General features: G+C 40.0%; 1 non-coding gene across 1 annotated transcript; it reads right to left on the reverse strand.

Annotated features, from left to right (window-relative positions):
- Nucleotides 1–1,063: 1,063 nt before the first annotated feature.
- Nucleotides 1,064–1,170, reverse strand: LOC132484684 (U6 spliceosomal RNA). Its single transcript, XR_009531246.1, has one exon. It is a non-coding gene; the product is annotated as a U6 spliceosomal RNA (small nuclear RNA).
- Between the last annotated feature and the right edge of the window lie 8,626 nt (nucleotides 1,171–9,796).

Raw genomic sequence — 9,796 nt, forward strand, 5'->3', positions numbered from 1 at the left:
ATCTTTTGTTGTTAGTGTATAGGACTGCAAGAGATTTCTGTGCATTAATTTTGTATCCTGCAACTTTACCAAATTCATTGATTAGCTCTCGTAGTTTTCTGGTGGCATCTTTAGGATTATCTAAGTATAGTATCATGTCATCTGCAAACAGTGACACTTCTACTTCTTTTCCAGTTTGGATTCCTTTTATTTCTTTTTCTTCTCTGATTGCTGTTGCCAGGACTTCCAAAGCTATGTTGGATAATAGTGGTGAGAGTGGACATCCTTGTCTTGTTCCTGATCTTAGAGGAAACACTTTCAGTTTTTCACCATTGAGAATGATGTTTGCTGTGGGTTTGTCATATATGGCCTTTGTTATGTTGAGGTGGGTTCCCTCTATGCCCACTTTCTGGAAACTTTTTATCATAAATCGGTGTTGAATTTTGTCAAAAGCTTTATCTACATCTATTGAGATGATCATATGGTTTTTATTCTTCAATTTGTTAATATGGTGTATCACATTGATTGATTTGCATATATTGAAGAGACCTTGCATCCCTGGGATAAATCCCACTTGATCATGGTGTATGATCCTTTTAATGTGTTGTTGGATTCTGTTTGCCACTATTTTGTTGAGGATTTTTGCATCTATATTCATTAGTGGTATTGGTCTGTAATTTCCTTTTTTTGTAGTATCTTTGTCTGGTTTTGGTATCAGGGTGATGGTGGCCTCATAGAATGAGTTTGGGAGTGTTCCTTCCTCTGCAATTTTTTGAAAGAGTTTGAGAAGGTTGGGTGTTAGCTCTTCTCTAAATGTTTGATAGAATTCACCTGTGAAGCTACCTGGTCCTGGACTTTTGTTTGTTGGGAGATTTTTTTTTAAACTCAACTTTTATTTTTATTTTATTTTATTTATTTTTTAACATCTTTATTGGAGTATAATTGCTTTACAATGGTATGTTAGTTTCTGCTTTATAACAAAGTGAATCAGTTATACATATACATATATTCCTATATCTCTTCCCTCTTGCGTCTCCCTCCCTCCCACCCTCCATATCCCACCCATCTAGGTGGTCAGAAAGCCAAAAATATGGAACGCTTCACGAATTTGCGTGTCATCCTTGCGCAGGGGCCATGCTAATGTTCTCTGTATCATTCCAATTTTAGTATATGTGCTGCCGAAGTGAGCACTGTTGGGAGATTTTTAATCACAGTTTCAATTTCATTACTTGTTATTGGTCTGTTCATATTTTCTATTTCTTCCTGGTTCAGTCTTGGAAGTTTATACCTTTCTAAGAATTTTTCCATTTCTTGCAGGTTGTCCATTTTATTGACATAGAGTTGCTTGTAGTAGTCTCTTAGGATGCTTTGTATTTCTGCATTGTCCGTTGTAACTTCTTCTTTTTCATTTCTAATTTTATTGATTTGAGTCCTTTCCCTCTTTTTCTTGATGAGTCTGGCTAAAGGTTTATCAATTTTGTTTAACTTCTCAAAGAGTCAGTTTTTACTTTTATTGGTTTTTGCTATTGTTTCTTTGTTTCTATTTCATTTATTTCTGCTCTGATCTTTATGATTTCTTTCCTTCTACTAATTTTGGGTTTTATTTGCTCTTCTTTCTCTAGTTCCTTTAGGTGTAAGGTTAGGTTGTTCATTTGAGATTTTTCTTGTTTCTTGAGGTAGGGTTGTATTTCTATAAACTTCCCTCTTAGAACTGCTTTTGCTTCATCCCATAGGTTTTGGATCATTGTGTTTTTGTTGTCATTTGTCTCTAGGTATTTTTTTATTTCATCTTTGATTTCTTCACTGATCTCTTGGTTATTTAGTAATGTATTGTTTAGCCTCCATGTGTTTGTGTTTTTTACCTTTTTTTCCCTGTAACTGATTTCTAATCTCATAGCGTTGTGGTTGGAAAAGATGCTTGATATGATTTCAGTTTTCTTAAATTTACTGAAGCTTGATTTTTGACCCAAGATGTGATCTATCCTAGAGAATGTTCCATGTGCACTTGAAGAAAGTGTAATCTGCTGTTTTCAGATGGAATGTCCTATAAATATCAATTAAATCTATCTGGTCTATTGTGTCATTTAAAACTTTTGTTTCCCTATTAATTTTCTGTCTGGATGATCTGTCCATTGGTGTAAGTGTGGTGTTAAAGTCCCCCACTATTATTGTGTTACTGTTGATTTCCTCTTTTAGAGCTGTTAGCAGTTGCCTTATGTATTGAGGTGCTCCTATGTTGGGTGCATAAATATTTACCATTGTTATATCTTCTTCTTAGATTGTTCCCTTGATCATTATGTAGTGTCCTTCCTTGTCTCTTGTAACATTCTTTATTTTAAAGTCTATTTTATCTGATATGAATATTGCTACTCCAGCTTTCTTTTGACTTACATTTTCATGGAATATCTTTTTCCATCCCCTCACTTTCAGTCTGTATGTGTCCTGTCTCTTGTAGACAGCATATATATAGGTCTTGTTTTTGTATCCATTCAGCCAGCCTATGACTTTGGGTTGGAGCATTTAATCCATTCATATTTAAGGTAATTATTGATATGTATGTTCCTATTATCATTTTCTTAATTGTTTTGGGTTTTTTTTTTTTTGTAGGTCCTTTTCTTCTCTTGTGTTTCCCACTTAGAGAATTTCCTTTAGCATTTGTTGTAGAGCTGGTTTGGTGGTGCTGAATTCTCTTAGCTTTTGCTTGTCTGTAAAGCTTTTGATTTCTCCATCATATCTGAATGAGATCCTTGCTGGATAGAGTAATCTTGGTTGTAGGTTCTTCCCTTTCATCATTTTAAATATAACATGCCACTCTCTTCTGGCTTGTAGAGTTTCTGCTGAGAAATCAGCTCTTAACCTTATGGGAGTTCCCTTGTATGTTATTTATCATTTTTTCCCTTGTTGCTTTTAATAATTTTTTTTGTCTTTAATTTTTGTCAATTTGATTACTATATGTCTTGGCATGTTTCTCCTCGGGTTTATCGTGCTTGGGACTCTCTTTGCTTCCTGGACTTGGGTGGCTACTTCCTTTCCCATGTTAGGGAATTTTTCGACTATGATCTCTTCAAATATTTTCTTGGGTGTTTCTCTCTCTCTTCTCCTTCTGGGACCCCTATAATGCAAATGTTGGTGCGTTTAATGTTGTCCCAGAGGTCTCTTAGGCTGTCTTCATTTCTTTTCATTCTTTATTCTTTATTCTGTTCCACAGCAGTGAATTCCAGTGAGTTCCTGTATCATCTTCACTATCATTATTCTGAATTCTTTTTCTGGAAGGTTGGCTGTCTCCACTTCATTTAGTTGTTTGTCTGGGGTTTATCTTCTTCCTTCATCTGGTACGTAGTCCTCTGCCTTTTCATTCTGTCTGTCTTTCTCTGAATGTGGTTTTCGTTCCACAGGCTGCAGGACTGTAGTTCTTGCTTCTGCTGTCTGCCTTCTGGTGGATGAGGCTATCTAAGAGGCCTGTGCAAGCTTCCTGATGGGAGGGACTGGTGGTGGGTAGAGCTAGGTGCTGCTCTGGTGAGCAGAGCTCAGTAAAACTTTAATCTGCTTGTCTGCTGATGGCTGGGGCTCAGTTCCCTCCCTGTTGGTTGTTTGGCCTGAGGTGACCCAGCACTGGAGGCTACAGGCTCTTTGGTGGGGCTAATTGCAGACTCTGGGGGGGCTCACACCAAGTAGTACTTCCCAGAACTTCTGCTGCCAGTGTCCTTGTCCCCTCGGTGAGCCACATCCACCCCCCACCTCTGCAGGAGACCCTCCAACACTAGCAAGTAGGTCTGGTTCAGTCTCGTATGCAGTCACTGCTTCTTCCCCCTGGGTCTTGATGCACACACTATTTTGCGTGTGCCCTCCAAGAGTGGAGTCTCTGTTTCCCCCAGTCCTGTCGAAGTCCTGCAATCAAATCTCGCTAGCCTTCAAAGTCTGATTCTCTGGGAATTCCTCCTTCCATTGACAGACCCCCAGGTTGGGAAGCCTGACATAGGGCTCAGAACCTTCACTCCAGTGGGTGGACTTCTGTGGTATAATCGTTCTCCAGTTTGTGAGTCACCCACCCAGCAGTTATGGGATTTGATTTTATTGTGATTGCGCCCCTCCTACTGTCTCATTGCAGCTTCTCCTTTGTCTTTGGATGTGGAGTATCTGTTTTGGTGAGTTTCAGTGTCTTCCTGTTGATGATTGTTCAGCAGTTAATTGTGATTCTGGTGCTCTCGCAAGAGGGAGTGAGCACACATCCTTCTACTCCACCATCTTTTTTTTTTTTTTTTTTTTTCTTTTTGCGGTATGCGGGCCTCTCACTGCTGTGGCCTCCCCCGCTGCGGAGCACAGGTTCCGGATGCGCAGGCTCCGGATGCGCAGGCCCAGTGGCCATGGCTCACGGGCCCAGCCGCTCCGCGGCACATGGGATCCTCCCAGACCAGGGCACGAACCCGTATCCCCTGCATCGGCAGGCGGACTCTCAACCACTGCGCCACCAGGGAGGCCCTACTCCACCATCTTGAACCAGCCTCCCACACACCATGTTATTGATGTCAGAATTTTCTTTTTTTATATATTGTGTTTACATTAACCAATTCTTGTGTTTATAGTTTTTCTTAATACCTTGTTTTTTAACTTTTATATTGGAGTTAAAAGTGACTTACACACCACTCAACCTATTATGTTATTCTGCTTTTTGTCTATATACTTACCCCTACCAGTGAGATTTATACTTTCGTATGCTTTTATGTTGTTTAGCATTTTTTTGTTTCAACTTGAAGAGTTCTCTTTAGCACTTCTAGTAAGGCAGGTATAGTGGTGATAACTCCCTCAGTTTTTGTTTGTTTGGGAAAGTCTTTATCTCGCCTTCATTTTTAAAGGACTCTTTTGCTGGTATAACATTCCTCGTTGGCAGGAATTTTTCTTTCAGCAATTTGAATATATCATTTCACTTGTTCCTGCAAAGTTTCTGCTGAGACATCTGCTTATAGTCTTATGGGGGAACAGCTTGTATGTGACAAGTCACTTTTCTCTTGTTGCTTTCAATATTCTCTATTTTTTTTATTAGTTTCTGCTTTATAACAAAGTGAATCAGTCATACATATACCTCTGTTCCCACATCCCCTCCCTCATGCATCTCCCTCCCTCCCACCCTCCCCATCCCTCCCCTCCAGGCAGTCACAAAGCACCGAGCTGATCTCCCTGTGCTCTGCGGCTGCTTCCCACCATCCATCCACCCCACGTTTGGTAGTGTATATATGTCCATGCCTCTCTTTCGCTTTGTCACAGCTTACCCTTCCCCCTCCCCATATCCTCAAGTCCATTCTCAAGTAGGTCTGTGTCTTTATTCCCGTTTTACCCCTAGGTTCTTCATGACATTTTTTTTCTTATATTCCATATATATGTGTTAGCATACGGTATTTGTCTTTCTCTTTCTGACTTACTTCACTCTGTATGACAGACTCTAGGTCTATCCACCTCATTACAAGTAGCTCAGTTTCGTTTCTTTTTATGGCTGAGTAATATTCCATTGTATATATGTGCCACATCTTCTTTATCCATTCATCCGATGATGGACACTTAGGTTGTTTCCAGCTCCGGGCTATTGTGAATAGAGCTGCAACAAAAATAAGCTCAAAATGGATTAAAGACTTAAATGTAAGGCCAGAAACTATCAAACTCTTAGAGGAAAACATAGGTAGAACACTCTATGACATAAATCACAGCAAGATCCTTTTGGACCCACCTCCTAGAGAAATGGAAATAAAAACAAAGATAAACACATGGGACCTAATGAAACTTCAAAGCTTTTGCACAGCAAAGGAAACCATAAACAAGACCAAAAGACAACCCTCAGAATGGGAGAAAATATTTGCAAATGAAGCAACTGACAAAGGATTAATCTCCAAAATTTATAAACAGCTCATGCAGCTCAATAGCAAAAAAACAAACAACCCAATCCAAAAATGGGCAGAAGACTTAAATAGGCATTTCTCCAAAGAAGATATACAGACTGCCAACAAACACATGAAAGAATGCTCAACATCATTAATCATTAGAGAAATGCAAATCAAAACTACAATGAGATATCATCTCACACCAGTCAGAATGGCCATCATCAAGAAATCTAGAAACAATAAATGCTGGAGAGGGTGTGGAGAAAAGGGAACACTCTTGCACTGCTGGTGGGAATGTGAATTGGTACAGCCACTATGGAGAACAGTATGGAGGTTCCTTAAAAAACTAAAAATAGAACTACCATATGATCCAGCAATCCCACTACTGGGCATATACCCTGAGAAAACCGTAATTCAAAAAGAGACATGTACCAAAATATTCTCTATTTTTTAAAAAATAAATAAATAAATAAATTTATTTATTTATTTATTTATTTTTGGCTGCGTTGGGTCTTTGCTGCTGTGCCTGGGCTTTCTCTAGTTGTGGTGAGCGGGGGCTACTCTTCGTTGTGGTGTGCAGGCTTCTCATTGTGGTGGCTTGTCTTTGTTGTGGAGCACGGGCTCTAGGCATGAGGGCTCAATAGTTGTGGCTTGCGGGCTCTAGAGTGCAGGCTCAGTAGTTGTGGCACATGGGCTTAGTTGCTCCACTGCATATGGGATCTTCCCGGACCAGGGCTCGTACCCGTGTCCCCTGCATTGGCAGGTGGATTCTTAACCACTGCGCCACCAGGGAAGTCCTCCATTTACTTCTTAACCCACTGCTTTAATCCCTGCCCTGGGGATTCAAGTGTGTGTTGTTCCCTTTGCCTCAAATGACGTACTCTGCTTGTGATAAAATCCTCCCCATTAATTTTAAGATTCAGTTTCATCCTCATTCCCTTCTGTGAAAACTTTCCTGACTCCCCCAGGCAAAATTAATTATGTCTTCCCCATTTTGAATCTGCCTCTATCACAACACTAATCACCTAGTATGTGAGCTCCTTGAGATGAGAACCATTTCATTTTACCAATACCTTTCTTAAAATGTGTCACCCTTAGCTGAATTCAACTCCAGAGGTGTGATCTAGCTGCATAAGATAAAGGAAGACCACTACCTCCCTTATTCTAAAGCTAGACGTTTAAGCATCCTAAGATTATATTGATTAGGGGGATAATTATATAACAATATAAAATCTTACTGAGTTGACTGTGGGAGAGTGACTACTGCTAAACCAATCTTATCCTGCACTTGTGCTGCTGGTATATTGGAGTCAAAGAAAGAGTTTTACATTTGCCCCCTTTAAACTTCTTGTTTTATTCAGCATCAATACAACGTGCTAAGATATATATATATATTTTTGAAAACCTTTTCTGACTTGAAAGTGTTTATTAACCTTCCCAGTTTTCTGTCATCTGTAAATTTGATTGGTCTGTTTTAGAAATCAGCATTCAAGTGATTAATAAAAATGTTAAGTAGAGTAAGATGTGGATAGGCTGCTGGCATCATACTATATGCTTTCTTAATAAAGATTCTATTTCATTAGTCATCACCTTTAGTTTTGGCAAAATATAATTGTCCATATATTCAAGATTCCTCTAACTTGTCACAAAGATAGGATAAGAAATCTTGCCAAATGCCATGTGGAAGTTCAATGCCATATCTTTTCAGCATAATATTCAATAGAATAATTACGATGTACATTTAAATTGGGAATGAAAATACTTTTATTGAGCTAAAATAGAATGAACAATGAACATGGCTTTTATGCCAAGCAGCTCCAAGGAAGTAGCACCAGAAACTCGGAAATATGACTCTTGGGAGATAGGACTTTTAGTAGAAAAAGTTGAAAGTAGAGAAATTGGGACAACAGGCAGCAATAAGAATGGCTGGGGATGGGACCATCAGAAGATATTTCAAAATGGGAATAAAGAACATAATAGGAGCAAATTAAAAGAAGAGACTCAAAACAGTTTTATTACATATCTTCTTTATTTGGGCATTGTAATAACCCTATGAAATAGATATTAAAGACTTGGAAGTTTTAGTGACTTGACTGAAGTCTCACAGCTAGAGGATCTGTGAATTTAACCCAGATCTCTCTGACTCTAGAAGACTAGGAGTTTTTACTATACCAGGCTCCTTAGTTTAAGGAGGATGTTTTTAGGGGAATCTAGAAGGCTAATGCATAGTATTTTTGTGGCTTTGGAGAGAACAATTCAGAATAGGCTCAGAAGAGTGGATTCTGGACTCATAACGAAGAGACTTTTCTTCAGTGAATAAGAAAGCTACGCCTAAAATAATGTTAGCTTAACCTTTTAAAGTGCAAGTCAAGTTGGAAACAGCAAAGAGAGGCTGAGCCACGTTCTAGGTCCAAGACTAAAAGAATGACCCTTCCAGCCACCCCATTACTTAGGGGAAAAGCCTAAGTAATAAATTAGTGACTGGAGTTGAGGCTTGGGCTTGAGACAGATGGTTTTCCACAGCAATGTAAGGTTGGTGAGAAAGCAGATGGTGCTGGCACCAGTCCTGGGAGTATGTTCCATAGACAGATCCTGCAGACTGCGCTGGCTGCAGAGATGATTACTAAGTAGATGTTCTTATTGTCACTCATTTATGGATGAGGAAACTGAGGACCAAATACATTGAGCAACTTGCCCAAGCTTACATATCCAAAGTGTGGCAGAAGCGGGATGTGAACCCAAGTTGTCCAGCTTCAGAGCCCACTCTGGCCACTGATGCTGCGTTGCTTCTTTGGATGTCACCTCTTCTGTGAAGCCCTCTCAGACTCCCCATCTGAGTTCCCATAGAGTTAAGTTATATGTTCATAGGTATTCACATAGTACCTTTAATTACCTCACATTGCTGTTTATCTTTTTTTTTTTTTTCATACAGATGTGAGCTCCTCATGAGCAGAATTGAGGCCTTGTATTCCCTCTACACCAGCACAGGTGCCTGGAATTCAGTGACACTCAATGGAGGCTTGCTAGGTAAATACCTTATAAGATAAGATGATTGGTTTTAAGCAGCAGTCATCAACTCTGACTCACTTAGGCGGAATAGCATTTCATAGGAAGTCTATCTAGTGGTTTATAGAATCAACTGGAAGGGTAAAGAACTATGTTAAGAAAATAGGCAGAAAACTAGAAAAGCGAGGCAGTAGAAAAAAAAACCTGCTCAGGATTTGGCTATGTGCAAAAAAAATGAGTTATTACAGGTAAGGCACTTAGAACATTGTTAGTCACACTGTAAGGGACTGGTAATGTTTGCTGTTACTATGCAAGTTGGGTCTTGAAGGGTATCACATTCACCAGCTGGAGGAAGAAGGACCAGCGTATGAAAAGGCCCCTGCTTAACAGGGCATGGTGTGTTAGGGAATTTCTGGAAGCTTGATATAGCCAGAAGGTAAGGATACCAACGGGGGCAGAGCAGGGATAAAGCAAAAGTTGAGTCTGGCAAAGGAAGACAGAAAGCAGACCAGATAGGGCCTTGTGACTACTTATCAGAATAAAGTCCTCATTTGGAATTTGTTTTAAGGGCAAAGGGGAACCAATGGTGGCTTCTAAATAGGGCAGAGGAAGTGTTCAGTACACTGCAGGGTCTGTTTGTGAGTTGCCTGAGGCCCATTTAATTGCAAATGAATGAGATTCCCTGCTGGGAATGGAAGGGCAAGTGGGACTGGAAGACTTTGTGACCCTGACTCCTAGGCATTGTTGAGGACTCGCATGCATATCACTCAAGAACATACAGGCAAATCTTGACCATCACTTTATAGAGGAGCATCTGAAGCCATGACTGCTGAGGAGGCTGGGGGAGTTCATCAGCGCAGGCTCCCTGGGGCAAGCAAGGCCTGAGCTTGGTTTAAGGAAGGGGGTCATGGTTTGTCTGATCCCCTCATCTTATCACTGAA

Source organism: Mesoplodon densirostris, chromosome 2 (genome assembly GCF_025265405.1).
Source record: "Mesoplodon densirostris isolate mMesDen1 chromosome 2, mMesDen1 primary haplotype, whole genome shotgun sequence".
Taxonomy (NCBI): Eukaryota; Metazoa; Chordata; class Mammalia; order Artiodactyla; family Ziphiidae; genus Mesoplodon; species Mesoplodon densirostris.